This window comes from Neopelma chrysocephalum, unplaced genomic scaffold, assembly GCF_003984885.1.
Source record: "Neopelma chrysocephalum unplaced genomic scaffold, ASM398488v2 Primary Assembly neopelma1_26b, whole genome shotgun sequence".
Lineage (NCBI taxonomy): Eukaryota > Metazoa > Chordata > Aves > Passeriformes > Pipridae > Neopelma > Neopelma chrysocephalum.
In genome coordinates this window covers 2,057,486-2,073,572 of record NW_020897696.1, presented here as the reverse complement: position 1 = coordinate 2,073,572, position 16,087 = coordinate 2,057,486, and the positions used below count along the sequence as shown (strand labels likewise).

Here is a 16,087-nt window from a genome sequence, read left to right as displayed (position 1 = left end):
ACCCACCTATTCTCCTTATTTTCGTATACTAAACACTAGACCTTGGAGACAGGGAATTTCTTTCTTCATATAGAATTATACAGACTTCTGGTGGAGTCCTACTTCTCTGCTGAATCCTATGTGTCAGTTCAAGAGACCAATACATTCATATGCCACAGAGATGCAAGGAGGCAAATGAATATGGTTTCCTGGACTCCTTTGTCTGGTTTTCTATTGAGTGGGGACAGATCTTCAACAGATTTGACTACAGCACAAAGATAACAACACTGCAATTAAGTTCTCTTTAACCATTTGGGGTTGAGAATACTGTTTAAAAAAAAAATTAAGGAGAAGTGGAGAAGAAACTAAAAGTCCTTGTTGCCAAGTTGGGATTTTTCCAAACATTTCCAGTTCTGTGCATCAACAGAACACATCCATGCTAGTTTCCTTCTGTGCATGTAATGTGCACTGTTTGGGCCAGTTCCTAACACAGGACAAGGAGAGGTTGAGGCCTTTCTAAGAGTGTGTTCATTTGAAAAGTTGTTTATTCTGTATATTACATCAGTTTTCCACTGAGGATGGTTTTGTTCTCAGTGTTCCTCTCCGTTAATCAATTTAGAATCAATGCCTGATCTTCCGCCTCTCTTGCAGTTTGCCTTCAGAGTCTTCTCCTTAAGAAAATTATGCATGGAAATTCCTTTTTACAAGCTTTTGCTGAAACCACAAGTCTGTATCTGAAATATATACTACTGAAAAATTTTGCCCAAAGCTTTGTCTTGGCTATATAAAGAAATTATAGGTGTGGACCAATTTTTGAATTAGCATGAAAACTGCTTTTATGTGCATATGAGAAAGGCCTTTGAAACATCTTGCCAAAGGCTTTTTTGTCTTCTGGTTGTTATAAGAAAACATGGTTGCCCAAAAGAAAAAACCTGATCATGGTTCCACCTTAATCAGATTCACAATCGTGTCCTAATGCAATTTGTCCTAATCCATTTCTAAGGAAGACAACCACTTATGATTTGGAAAGATGTGTGGGAATAAATGCGGCTATATGGAAATCCCCTGAGTCCCTTATTTACTATATTTTACCAGTTCATAAAAAAATCCTAATTACATTACAGAGAAGAAGGCATTATAAATGCAATGTATATTCTAATACAAAACCCCCTCTACTCGGGTGTCCTACAGTCAAACTGTGCTCAGTTTGCAATCTCACAGTGCATTTTATATCTCTGTGACTGGTTTTAGAATAATGATGCCATGCTTAACACATTTTAATACTGATCACACATTTTAACACTTAGCTGAAAATGATGCTATGTTTGTTTTGTTTGGGAAAGGAATGCCTTCTGCTTAGTGTGGCAGCAAATTGCCCTTGCAGCAAAAGAGATAATTATTTGGTGTCCATGGAATAAATTAATTAATACTTGTGCAAATATCTATACATTCATCTATACACAAAACCCTACATATTTATTTCATGAAAATTACATGCTCCAGAGAATGAAGAGACAGTTCAGTGTGTTCAGGAATCTGCTTAGGCTACCTACCCAACCCTATACACATGCATGTCAAGAAGTGAAGGGTGGGATGGGAAAGCGTACAAGAAAACACTTAAGAAAATATTTAGCTTTATACATATGAGTTGTCCCATTGGAATTGTGTGAATAAAATTAACCATAACTGTTTTGAGGATTGAGGACCTAAAATAATACAGAGGAGTTCCAAATGCAAAATGTTCTATGAATCTAATGCAATTTATTTGCACTGTAATTCTTTCATGTACTATTTCTCTCCATACACACATTAAAATATTATAAATATTATTGTTAAGAAAAAAGTTGCTATAAACATTACTGACTATAATAAATGGCATAAACCTGAGGCAGGGCAGCAATGTAAATAATCAGAGTCTTTCTATTTACCCATTTGTAATAAATAGGAGATCATGTAACTCATGAAATCATAATTATCCAACATTTCATCATTTGTTTTTTACTTGAAAAGTTTGGGAAGGAATGTTTTTCTTTTGCACACTCGCATCTGAGGATGATCATTTTTTCTTTAGCTGGTGAAAACTGAGGTCCTATTTCAAAGCACATCATCTGCCCTAAGCTTTTTATCGGGTGATTGGTTTCATGTAAAAACTGGAAAAGTTGTACTGATGAAGAAACTACAACCTTGCGTGCACCCAGTCAAGGATTTTTTTGTTTGTTTGTTTGCCTGATGAAAAACAGCCCTCCACTGAAATCAAAGTTTTATTTTATTCAGGACTTCAAGACAGAAGAAAATGGCCCTGTTCCAAACTGGAGCAAAACCTAAAAGGGTGAAGTTGCCCCTGAATGAAAATTTCATTGCTTGTTCAAAACACATTGTTTTTATTTTGTGCAGCTATAATGTTGAATAAGACAAATGGGAAGAAAAAAAACTGAAAAGCTGACAACAATTAAAAATCTGCTTGAATCCCACAATATCAAAGCAATATTTCAATGTGAAATTATTTTTAAGATTTTCTGAATAAAAGTCATATTGGAAAGTGTTTCAATTCTTATAAATCAGCATATTCAAAAACAAAGTTTCTTCAAAGCATTTTAGAAAAACCCAATAGAAAATTAAGTCCTTCATAAAAAAGACAGAATGTTAGGTTTTCCCCTTCTTTTTTGATTATTTACTTTTAAACACACAGAAGTGCAATATTGCCCCTTGATGTTCTAATGTTTCTCTATGTAGTGCACCACAAGACTGAAAAAAATTTGATGTATCCCTTGTAACCTTCTAGTTACTGTCAGCATGAATTTTGGCATTCAGAAAACTTCATGCCTTAGCAGCAGCATTGACAATCAGAGACTCAGGACCAAATTCAAGTGTGAAAAAGGTGCATTATAAGAACAACTTTAATGGTAAAACAAAAAGGACTGATTAGATGCCTCTAATGCATAAGCAGAATCTGAAGTAATTCATAAAAACTGAATGAAGTTTAGTTTCCAAGAAAATACAGTCTCCAACTTGTTTACAGTCGAATAGAAAGTGAGACACAATACATTTTTGTTTCAGTACACTGCACCAGTAAGTCTCTATACTGAAGTCCCAATTAATGTGTGAACCAAACATTGCAGCAACCAGAAACATCTCCTTTCAAGTTATTATATACACAAAATGGAAGTGCTCTACTTTGATTTTTGTTGTTGTTATCACTTTGGTTTGTTGTGGGGTTTCTTTTTTTTTCCTACATAGGATCTTGCTTTTATTTAAAAAATCATTTCTCCCCATGTATTTTGTTTCAATGTTTGGAATATATTTCACACCACATGTAGGCCTGGACACCATCACTGGTCTAGACAATACCACTGGGAAAACTTTGTAGTCATACGACAAAAAGAAACTTTTTAATGTTGAAGAATATTAGAACTAGTACAGAATTGATGTGTTCTGAGCTGATAGGCAATGACCATTCAAAAGCAAAAAATCTAATCAGATATGAAAATAAACATGCACTTAACTTGAGACATTTTGGAAAGAAAGTTTTTCAAAGAATGAAACATTCAATACTTTCTGAAATAGTGCCTTCTTTACACTAGATGTTAAAAAAACAACCCCAGGTCTCCAAAAATATTTTTTCTTATTTTTTTTTAATATTTAATTTTAGATTTATTAAATCTGAAAGTTGCAGACAGTTTTTGCAAACTCAGCATGCTCAATAAGTAACTTTGAGTACATTTAACAAGACAAGACTGATTTTCCTATTCAGAAGATTAATTTCTCATTGCTGTTGTTGTATAAGTACAGGCCTGTTTTCTTTTGTAATAAATAAAGCTGAAGTCAACACATGTAACCACCGGTATAATACGTGCACGTTATGAAACTTGCCCTGACTCAAATCTGTTTAATGGTTTTCCACTGAAAATTCAGCATCTGCCAACACCACACAAATCTTGATAACTGATGTCATCGTGAACCCATTAAGCCTTGGTTTTTAACATGTTAGGAAAACAAAGGGTTTATGGAAGACTGCTAACAGAGGGCTAAATCCTGGAGCCCTTATTCAACAGTAGGGATTGTTCCTTAAGTAAGGTGTGAGTAAGAACATCTTAAGCCTGGCAGAATGTAAGCAAACTCTTGTTCCACATTAAATTTAATTAACCAAGTCATTCATGAAAATGACACCGTAAGATATGAAACCTGTCACTGCAAATCACCTTTCGTCACTGAGGCTGATTTGGGAATGCATGTCCTGCCACACCAGCTACTAGCTTTGATGTGTCACAGCTGTGATACTGCAACAAGGAAAAGCCATTTAAATCGAGGGGGAGCTTCGGAGGAGTTAGACATTTTCCCCTAAGGATGTGAAACTTCTCAGCAAAGGCCATCCAGAGATACATATTGAATAAAAAGGTCTTCATACTAAAATCTCGTAATATGCCTGCAGGATCCCTGTAGCGGGAGCTAAAGGAAAAGCTGTGTAGTGTTGAAACAGTAAGGAGCATCCATCCAGATAAAGGAGGAATCCCATATTATCTCTAACATCCATACACCTGCAAAACTGATAATGTCTATCCTGCAGTTTGTATCCTGGGCACAGAGGTGGTTAATCAAAGTTAAAGCATAAGACCTGTGGGGCGGGAAAGTAATTTAATTAATGTGCCAGATATCCTTGCCAAAGCTTTTGCCAAGATTAGGTTCAGATTGCAAAGAAATCTCCAAGAGAAGGATAATTCTCAACACCTGCGGGCACTTTTATTAGCTGCTCGCACAGAATAGAAAACCTTATGTTAAAGTATTTGTCTCTGCTCTACCAAACTGACCTCACATGCTTTTATCTGGCCATAACTATAAGCAGATTTTAAAGCAGGCTGCAGAAGAGATTGCTAATGGGCAAGTGCTCTGTGGCAAATCCACTTGAATAAAGTAACCTGTGGATGGAAGCAATCATATAAAGCTGTTCAAAAGGGGACGCTGTCAAAACAAGGGTAGATTTGGGTACACAGTAGAGGAAGAAAGTGAGAGAGATCACTAGGATCTTTAACACATCCAGAAGAGGCATCCACCTAATGCAGTGTTATGCTAGATTGATCCAGGTTCAGGCCACCAGGGCAGAACCTTGGCTTTGTTAATGGGAATAGAAAAAGTCCTCAAAAACCTCTAAATCTTTTTCTCCAGAAAAAACTTCAGGGGTGTTTTTATTTGTTTGTTTTGGAGTTTCTAGTTGTGTTTGTTTGTTTTTGTTGCTTCAGGGGGTTTTGCTTATTTGTTTGTTTCTTTTTTTTTTTTTTCCAGAGGCAGTTGATTCTACAATACTGGAAACAAGGTTCAAAATTTGAATGCATAACCACAATGCTTTTAAGGAAACTAAAGCCCAGTAAACACCTGATGTGTTTAGAAACATATTACAATAAATCTAGGAAATTATTATGTTTTGGTACTGCATAATATGACTTCTCTCTAAAAGAAATTCAAGTGAATTTAAAGGTTTGTTTATCTGTATTTTGTTGTGAAATAATTTGTTTCTATCTTAAATGAACAGTTACAACTGTCTGGTGGAGGCTTGTCAAATTGTTATTCACTCTTGATCCAATGCTATGTATTTTCTGCACATGTAAACAGACAGACACATGCATAGATATGTGCAACACAATTTCTACAATGATTTCTGGTGATGAAACATGAATTCTCAAATGTTTATCATTCTACACACTTAAAACAGTCTCTCTTTAATCTGTTTTATCCATTTAAGTTGTTTTTTTTCCTGGGGTTCAAAATACTCCTACCTTTTTTTCTAGATAGAAAAACAGCAAAAGGGCTCTGATTTCCATTCTTTTAGTGCTAATGAAATAAAAATACTAGCAATAATAAAAAACATCTGTGACTTTGGAAAATATAGTAAAAATCTTTAGATTTTTCAAGAAGTGGCCTTGAAATATTGCCCTGAGCTTTGGTGGTCTTATTGCTCTGGTTGCATTTCCTTGTTCCTGTCTCAGCTGCACCCGAATCCTTTTAAATAAAATGTTAATGACAACTCACAGCTCCGTAATTTCAGATCAGATTCTCCCTCTTCACTCATGCTAACTAGTACCTTATTCTGCAAGAGTCTAAGTCACCTAAATGAGTGACGATGATAATGAATAAATGTCCAGGAAACATCTGGAAAACTGCAATGAGTCTAAACTTAAATTCATCTCTCTTTATATTTTCACCTAGCAAACATCACAAAAACAGTGAATCATCCTAAGCAGTGATTGCTGTTTACATGAAGTCAGTTAATTTATGGCAAGTGCTGCATGAGGTAAGAAGAGCAGAGCTGTGACAGAGCCCTGCCACTTGCAGGCATTTGCAGAGGAAATTCAAGAGGCACAGCTCTCCCACAGTATCTGACAGCATTAGCAAATGATCTAACAGCTCACACGCAGCTCCTGGGCAGATATATCAGTTCAGAGCTGACGTCGCTTTTAACTTTCAGAAAGATGAATATAGTCTTAATTACAACTAACTTTGCCCACTTTATACACTATGAATCTATAACTATGTCTAGCTTTTACAAAGCAGATAACGAAAAAAAAATCAAAATCAGTGGGATATTCCTAAAGGTATTCCTGCTCATCCTGGAAAATAAAATTGCTGCTAGGGTTTTTTACACTCTACTTCTGAATTTTCTGAGTCTCAAGGAAAAGGCAGTTCCAGCACTCTCCACACTCCAAATTCAAAGGGATGACCTTCTGCCATTTTGTTACAACTTACAATCTTTTTAAACCTATCCCTAGGATTTTACTTTGAAAACAATTCTGTATATATATATTGAAGAGTATATATATTTATCATCTTTCAAAAGACTGAACTTAACATTTAGTGCACCATTTCAGTACAATAAATATCAAAGACAGCTGTGCAGATATCTTTGTTAACATTGCTGATACAGGTCTCTCTAGATAAGACCTAACTCTTCATCTTGTTACGAACAAAGGAATATGAAATGATGGAGTTCTGTAAAATGTAACACACTTCTGTGTTGTGTGGAATTTGCTTAGGTCCCAGCCCTACAGAGTACACACATCAGAGTTTTACACCTGACTAGTGCTACCAGTTGAGAGAGGCTTACTCATGCATATCATGTTAAATGTGAAAATAGGTACCTGCAGGATCTTAAGGAGCAACATAGGTACTGAAAAGACAGCATAATCTTGATGGGCAAATAACAAACATATTCCTCTACGGGGGGGGGGGGAAGGGAAGTGAGTCTACCATAACAACTTCGTCAGTGTAAATTTGGCAAGCACAGAACCACAGAGGCTGACTGCAATGTTTCCACTGTAAACCTGACCTATAACTCGTTAACCTACTGCTAAAACAGTATTCACCTCATGTTCAGTTATCCAAAGAACTCAAAGGAAAAAGAAACTGGAATACATTTTTTCCCCTCCGCTGGAAAAAAGGCAAGGTATGCTGTATCTGTAGAATTTTATAAACACTAGAAAAAGACTAAAAAAGGATGTATCACCAACTTATTGAATGTATAAATACGGCACTCAGAATGTCTCTCATGCTTTTTTTTTTGTCCACATTAGTGCCATTGAATTGTAACTCTTTTTTGCTATTACATTGTTCTCACATAAAAATAAACCAATCCTCCTGAACACCAAAATTGTAAAGGTTGAAGACCAATGATAAAAGTGCTTCTTCTTTATTTCCCTGGGTACTTGCCACCTGCCCCATTGCTAACACTGCTCTTCCTAGCACTTCAGGGTATTTCTACAAACCCCACAATTACACCAAAATGACTTTTGAATCTTTTCCTAGAACCTGAGTTCATGAATGGCTGTTAGTTTGGGAAGTATTAATGGGAACCATTTCACCAAAAATTAATGCTACTTTCTATTTCATGGGATTGTGCAGAATTTAAGACAACCTAAAGCTTAACCATGGTGGTTGTTTTTGCATGGGTTTATCACAGTCTGTCTAATTGAAGATAGGTCCATAAATAAAACATCAGGCCTTTTTTTTCCTGCTATTACCCTCATTGCAAATTGTGTGAAAAATTGTGAAGCATAAAATTAGACCGCTTTAATGGGAATAAAAGCAGTACTTCCCAAATTCCTTCAGGAAATTCAGATGGGTAGCTCACTGAGGAATTTCCAAGCAACTGGATGAAGAACTTCACTCCAGCTTCCCTGAACAAGTATAAACTGTCAGTTTTTGAAGAATTTTAAGGTGATTTTTTTTCTTTAGTTTTTGTATAAACCTTTTAACAAAAGCACTGCAGCTTCTAGATAAGGGAGGGTAGGTCCTTGTAACCTTGGAAACAAAAGATTACTTTTACTCTCTTTGATAAAATGTAGTTTTTTCTATCTCAAATCCCCCTATCTTATTATTTATTTTTATTTTAAGGTCACTGAGTTTTCAGAGTGTCCTTTGACAATAGCAAAAGGCACATGTAAGTTACTGACACACACTAACTAATCAACCTATTACCTTTCCCCTGCTCTGAAAATTGTCTAGGTAATAAATATATCACCACTAAACTCAGAGATTCCTAACCTCTACTTTGCTGTTTTCTGTTTAATTTCAGACCAGAGAAGACTCTTCTTATCTTGAAGCCTGACTGGATTCTTCCAGCCTCTTTAGTTGATGTAAAGAAAGAAAATGCTTCTTCTTATAGTCCTGGGTAGTACTCTGCAAGTCATCTTGGAGATAGCAAAGACTGTGGAGTTTGCTGGGAAGAATCTTTCTTTAGTTTCTATTTCTGCACTCCAAGCAGATGTAATAAATGCTGCATAAGCACAAATATACATAACTTTTACCAGTGACTTTTTTTCAGAAATGGTGCCAAAAATGCAACCTATTGTGATTTGTGTTTTTAAGCTGCATAACAGAGGCTGATCAGCTCTGCATTTGCAGTCTAGAGGCAAAATCCTGCATTTATACAGGCAAATTCCAGGACTGGATGAACAGTGAGAGCAACCTCTCCATTTCTGAGGGATTTTCTCTACTACCAGGTCCAGTTCTATAAAATATGACCTTCAAATGGAGGGGGAGTCTAATCCTATTCAAAGTTACACGTGCCTAATATCAAAGTTTTATGCCTGAGGGCTATCCACACTGAGAGAGATACTGCATGTTGCTCACTCTTCTTCCTATTCACACACTTTTATTGCTGTGATTCAGTTGTAGAAAATAGCTTATAAAAAAGACAGTTTGAGATGTTGTATTCCTTTTTCCATCAGTAAAGCCTAACCAAACAGACACTACAAACAGTATAATTTCTTTTTGTCTTTCCTCTTCTTAGAAATGCTGGTTTACAATGGGTTAAAAATCTACTGCTAAGCACTGGCCATTTTAAGGTGTATTCTTCTCCCCTGCTGATTTGCCCTCTGACCTTCTGGGGGCCAGGGTGGCTGCAGACTTCATTTTTACTCTATTTCCTGGCTCTCTCCTGGCTGTGCACTCAATGTTTCCACAGCAGATTAATGACAGCTAATAATATCTGATATATCTGGACATTGCCACATAATGAGTTGCAGTCCCACCGGGTGCCCAAAGTGTCACTACTAACAAATTCACCAGAGCTGCACATAATTAGCATGTAAAGGGAGTGATCATGCAGTAAATCTGGAGGGGAAGATGGATAGCCCATGAGGAAAAAATATAAGGAAAAACTACTGTTCATAACACTCATTGGTATATGTATGTTTCTTGCCATGAATATTTCTTTGATAACAAACTGTGGACAGGTTACCTTTACAGTAACATTATTCCTTCCACGGCTGATAGGCAGAATTTCATTATGCCACTGCTAATGTTACAATATTTCTGCAAAATGTCACCATATGTAAATTAGAAGAGGTTAGGGCTTCAGTCTTAGTTTTCTTTCAAGATGCACTGTCCCTTTCTGCTATGGTCTAATTCCCCTTTCTACTAGTTTACAGACATGCTAACATTGGCCCAACCTTGCAAAACAAAATTGGCATTGGAGGACCTTCCTTCTCCAATAACTAAATAATGAAGAAACTCCACTCAGGGTGGAGCAATGATATGGAAGTAAAAATGAGCTTACTTGATAAGGTTTTAGCCAAAGCATAATCTTTCCTGACGCGTCAGAATATACCCAATAAAATAGAACAGGATGCATGAACAATGTGAGTTGCCTGACCTGATCTGAACACAGGTCTCTAACTTGTGACCATCTGTCTGCCCATCACACCCTAAGTGCAGTCTACAGCCTGGGTATGGGCAAAGAGGCTTTCCCAGGAGGACAAGGAGATTGACAAGGAGCAGATGAATTGTCCTGATAGGCTGCCTTCAGCCCAAAGAGCCCTAAATAGACAGCTTTGCTCTAGTTAAAGTCAGTCATTTGTCCTCATTAGAAACCATTGCTCAGCAGTGTTAAAGACTTCATTTTGGTTTGAGGTGGTGACATTTACAGGCCTTTTGCTTCTTTGACATCTCTGTGGGAAGACATGCATTTACGTGACTCCAGCTCTGAGGTTCATTTGAGCAATTGCCCAAAATGTGGCTAATTCCAAGTGCAAGGTTTCGGGATTTTTTAATTATTGTTTTGCTTAATAGAGAGGCCTTTGGCCCTGAAGGCTTCAGACTTTAAATTGTTCTTGTTCTTAAGGCACTTCTGTCATTCAGGAGGAAAAAAAGAGTTAACAATGAAGCCTGACTTAAAAAAACTAAATCCAAACCCCAACAAACAAACAAAAGACATTGCCTATAACACAAATGTTTTCCCATGACAAATAATTATTCAAAGATGCAAAAAATGCATGTTATGTTATTTATATAAATTTGTATAAATTTATATATCTATATAAATTGATCAAAATAATACCAATAAACAAATTATAATTTATAAGATATATAAATGTTCTACTTGTATAAATTTATGTAAGTATATAAAATCATAGCTAGTTTAGCTTAGTTGAATCTCTGCAGCCACCTTTTGCAGAGAGGATGCTTGGCCAGGAGAGTCTTGCGATCCTCAGGCTGAGCAAGCACGAGCTGACAGAAACAATTTTATATCAAACCAGAAGTTTCACAGAGCTCAGGTACCAGCCCATGTTTGGGATGCTGGTGAGAGCTATCGATAAACCTTGACACTTTTAACAGCGTGAACTGCTATTCAGCAGTGCAGGGTTGCACCCTGGAAATAACAGTAGCTTTTCCTGCCCACTACTGCATTCCTATTTCTGTCATTAGCTGTGTTCATGAACTGAGCCCCACAGATCAGCTCATAAGCTCCAAAAATGTCTGTATTCTCAACTCATAGTGAGTTTCATGCTGACTCGTGTTCTGTTGAAGAATCACCTTTTGGAGTCATGTGACTTTAGATTTTAGACACTTTTTTTGAAAAAGGAGGTTTCTGAACTGCATGTATAAACCCTGGTGATGTAAAAACAGCACAGCTCATTAAAAAGCAAGCATTTCTTTTAAAAATCTTGCAAATTTTGCACCTTAGAAAGGGAAATCCTATTGAATTTTGGAAGGAAAGAAAAAAGAAAAAAAGAAAGAAATTTAAAATCTTTAAAATTTTCCTGACAAGAACCATCTTTATTTTGAATCCCTCGTTCTATTGCCTTGTCTGGTAACTCTCAGCACAATTATTCAAGATTCATCTTTTCACATAATTTCTTTGAATACAAAAAAACCCAAATGAAAAAAAAAACAAAACAAACAAAACCAAAAATTAAAACAATGCTTATATTGTTTATCTTGTTTTTAATGAAAGAATGAAGCTCATGACCTATCCAACTCCCACAGGGACCTTCTTTTATGCAATCTTAATGATAATTAACTGACAGTGATTGATGGAACTGAGGTAAGAGTAGATGCAACTGCACCATCCTACCCAATTCACTTTTCTATTTTTTATAAGCCTTGGTTTATTTCTAAATAATATAAAATGTAGCATTTGTCCAATTTAAATTTCACATTTAAAGTTCATCAGAAATGCATTTGCCCAATTGTTTTGTCACCTTGCTGACGAGGATTTCATATAGTCAGATTTCATTCTGTGTCAAGTTCAAGGAAAGCAAGGACTTTTGTATTGGAAATACATGAAAACATTCACATACATTTCCATAAGTTTTGTAGGTAAAAGTATTTCTACTGGAAAATGGGCCCCAGCACACTGAGGCTGTACAGAATTTTTGAATATGTCCACATGGAATTATATTGAAGGGAATATGAGTCTTTTTTAGCTTTGTTTCAAAATATTGTTGTTAGCATTGTAGCCATCTCTAGGGGCATTTTTTATATGCACTGAACTGTATTTCCACAAAATCACCTTTGCTGAAAAAATCCCAGAGTCTCACATCCAACTTTGGTTTTGTTGAATATCACAGCCTCTTATACATTGTCTAGAATGACTACATGAAATTACATTCTTTTTCCTTATTCTTCAAATCTGTTTTAAATAGTTGTTGCTGTTGTGCTGGTTGTGTCAGCCTTAAAATTTTGTATATATATCAACTATTTTAAAAGCTTTTGGTAGAGTTCTATTGCTTTATCAGGAAAATGGTCCAATTTGAAATGTGTATGTTACACAGAAGACTTTATGTTTTGAATTTCTTCATCTGACAGGTGAATTCTCTCTGGTATTTTATCACTTCTTACATTTAAATAATATTATTTTAACTTCTTTTCTGAAAGAGTCTTTCCTTCTTTTATTGGTTGAAAGAAAAATAAGTTCTTTTTAGACATGCAGTGTTCCCTTAACAGCTTCACTGCCCTTTCAGTGTGTCATTACATATAACAAAATGTACACACAATGCATCCCTTGGGTGTTAAAGCTTATCACGGTGCAGTACTTTCAAAGTGAGTGTTTTATACCATTTGGCACCCTGAGGACATGTGAGGTGACACCACTGGTCTCTCAGGAGAGACCTCACTGATTTCTTACAGCTCTTGTTGATGAAGAAATTAGTCAATAACTATATTTTGTAAATTCTAGCAGCCTTTTCTTTCTTTCCCTCCCATAAGACAGAGGCTGTGGAAAAACTGCATCTGCCTGGGCCTCAAGGCATGTTCAGTTTTTGCCTAGCTTTATACCCTCTTGATGAGAGTAACAAATCAAGTTCAAGCATCCTGTACTGAGAGATCCTTCACTAAGTCAGACACTGCTAAGCTCTTACTACTAGGTAAGACTTCCATGGAGGTCTATCAACAAGTCTCAATCATCCATACAGGTTATTGCTCAGGGACAAGGGACACCTCTTTCTGCCCAGGGGCTGCCTGCTGTCACTGAAGCATCCTTTTCCAATACAATCAGTGATCATTTGACACACAGGGGACTGCCAGACTTCCAGGATTATGGCCAATAAACCTTCCCCACTATGAGAAGAACCACTAGTGACCATGAACCATGCATTTTTCAAGCACTGGAGAAGATGGGCAATACATAAATACCTCCTTACTTAAATTATTTTTGAAGAATGCTTTCCTTAAGAATAAGCTGGGAAATGTTGGTCCGTGCATGAGAGAACATATCCCCTGCCTCATGCAAAAATTACATGGTCCCACTGCTTCACAGACACCTACAAATGGAAAAAAACGATTGCAAGAAAACTGAAGGTGGGGGTTTTTTTCCCCTTCAGCTGAAGAACAAAGCAGCAATAACAAATGGTTTTGTGTCAAAAGAGGCCTTCCTTCCAAGTGACCTGAAATTAAATATTTCCTTGTCACGTCTTGTGAATAAAGCAAAAGACATGGAATCATAGAACGGTTTGGGTTGGAAGGGACCTTATTGATCATTCAGGTTTTTTACATAGTGAGTATGGTAGATGTGTTGGGAATGGGGGAGATCCTTCAGGCCTCGTTTCAGTCCATTACCTGGAAGGAGTATGCCCTTCCACCCTGCTCCCCACCACGTGGCCCTGAGACCCCCCAATGGAGAACTCACCGGACCACCAGGGGAGAGGACGAAAGAGAGAGTTTATTTTGGGAGGGGGCTTATATAGCCTTTGGGGACCAATCACAGGTGAGGGGTCACAATCAAGGTAAGGAGTTTACAGCCAAATAAGGAAAGGGTTAACAAAGGACCAATTGGAGCACCTTGGGACATCTTCCCGGGACACTCCCACCTGAGATAGGGGGTTACACAGAAGGTATCAGGAAAGGCAGTGACTCTGCAAAGAGCCATCTTAACACATGTTCAAACAACATTAAAAACTTCTGATTCATCAGTCCATTTTTGGCAGGACTTTTTCCATACATCCATTGCCACAAGTGAGAAGCAGCACTAATAGGAAAGGCTGAGAAACCCCACACCACTTTCCCCAATTTAAAATGTTAGAGCAATTCTGACTCAAGTTCAAATCCCATCAGGTAAAGGTAGAAAAGGAACTGAGCTCTTCCAAGGCCTAACCTTTGTGATGATGGAATGGTTGAGAGGCCAGAGCAGCTACATTCTCTGTATTATAAAATTTTAGTCTCAATTTCTTTCATCAGAGAAAATTACTCATGAATATGACATTAATCAGTGCTTTTCAATGGGCTTGTTTCTAATTTTATGTACCCACCTATCATATACATATATGTAAAAGCAACATCAGGACATAAAGTAATGAAGACAATCATCCAAGTATAAATAACCTCGTATCTGAAACAACCTCAAGTTTCCCCATGACAAGAAGGATTATAAATTGCATCCAGGACTTAGAGAGAGAATGATACATTTATAGTCTATGGTACTTTATGTGTGACAAACAACACCTGAGATCATTTAAGATCTATTGCCACAGGGTAAAACATATCTTTAATTTTATGCTGGTGGCTCCTTAAAAAAAAAAATAAGAGACTGACCTTCCAGATCCCCTGTGTTGAACTATCACCTGATCTCAGCAAGGCATGGGTACAGATTTGTGAACTTCTACCAGTGGGACCACCTTCATCTTTTGATACTTTTACAGCTGCTAGTGAAGTCAGTTGCCAAGGTGCTTCTCAGTAAGATATGGAGTTTACAAAAGACTTGGATCAAATGGGTTTCAGGACAGAATCTAATTTACCTACATAAGAAGTCATTCTGCTGCAAAACCTAGAGAGACCATCTTATACTGTTGAATCATAACTGCTCTCTTCACTGCCTAAATCAGGCTTCTGCTTTTCTGCTTCAGTCCACAGAACAAGTAAAGATGAAAGAGAAGGGACTTAATCTCATTGTGTCTCTTCTGTTGTTAATTTAGAGGAATATGTTTGAAAGTAGAAACCAGGCACCAAACTAAACTGGAAGCAATAGCACCAATGTTCACTGAAGAGCAATGTGAAAAGATAGCAGAAAGCTGTATATTCCAGCCCCTAGTTTTAAACTTCCATGTCTGAAGATTTGGACCAGGTGTGTTCGCCTAGCTCCTGTTGCATGTTCCTGTCATGTAGGCAATGGAAAACCAACCTGACAGCTACAGATAGACAAAGAAATCTGTTGTGAGCCCAGTTCAATTTGCAGAGCTGAGATTTTTACAGATAAAAGGTGAACATTCCTCCAACTACGTGTACTAGAAAAATGAACAATACACAAAGCCTGTGTCACTTTCTCTGAGAATTTTCTCTTCAAAACAGAAGTATTTAACTAAAGACATTTTCTCCTCTTTGAATTTTCCACATGCCTGGAAGAGAGCTCTCTGATTTGAAGCAGAATGCTCACAGGATCATATGAATGTCTGCTCCAATTAATGGGAACAGAGTTCATTTCTGCCTCCCTTTGTCCCATCAAATTTCAGGCAAGGCTTTCTAATGTAGTTTGAAGGTTGTTATCAGGTAAGTAACCAACATCTTTCCAGAGTGGACAATTTAACTCATTAAAATCCCTGCTGGTGTCATGACTGTATACACAATTCTATTCTTACTTTGCTTGGCAAAATAATAGCTAGCTAGATACAGATGTTCCAGCTTCCATGTTGTTATAGCTATTTGAACAGGCACTCATGAATTCTGAGCCAGTGTTACTTTGCCATCACGTAATATAGGGGATTTGGAAGAATGGAAAACAGCCTCTACTAAACTTGGTGATTCATTTAAACAAGCTTTTTTTCAGTAAAGCAAAATTTGTACCAGTCTACATCCCAATTGCCTCAGACAAATCTGCCATGATTTGTAATTACATTATTATTTTAAATTA

The 16,087-nt window shown here is 36.9% G+C and overlaps 1 long non-coding RNA gene across 1 annotated transcript in view; it reads left to right on the top strand.

Moving 5' to 3' along the window:
• The window catches only part of LOC113964239, a 31,058-nt gene extending 21,512 nt beyond the window's left edge, over positions 1-9,546 (top strand). The window contains exon 3 of the long non-coding RNA XR_003533120.1: positions 8,540-9,546. This is a non-coding gene — a long non-coding RNA (uncharacterized LOC113964239). The remainder of the gene's footprint in view (positions 1-8,539) is intronic.
• Positions 9,547-16,087: the final 6,541 nt, after the last annotated feature.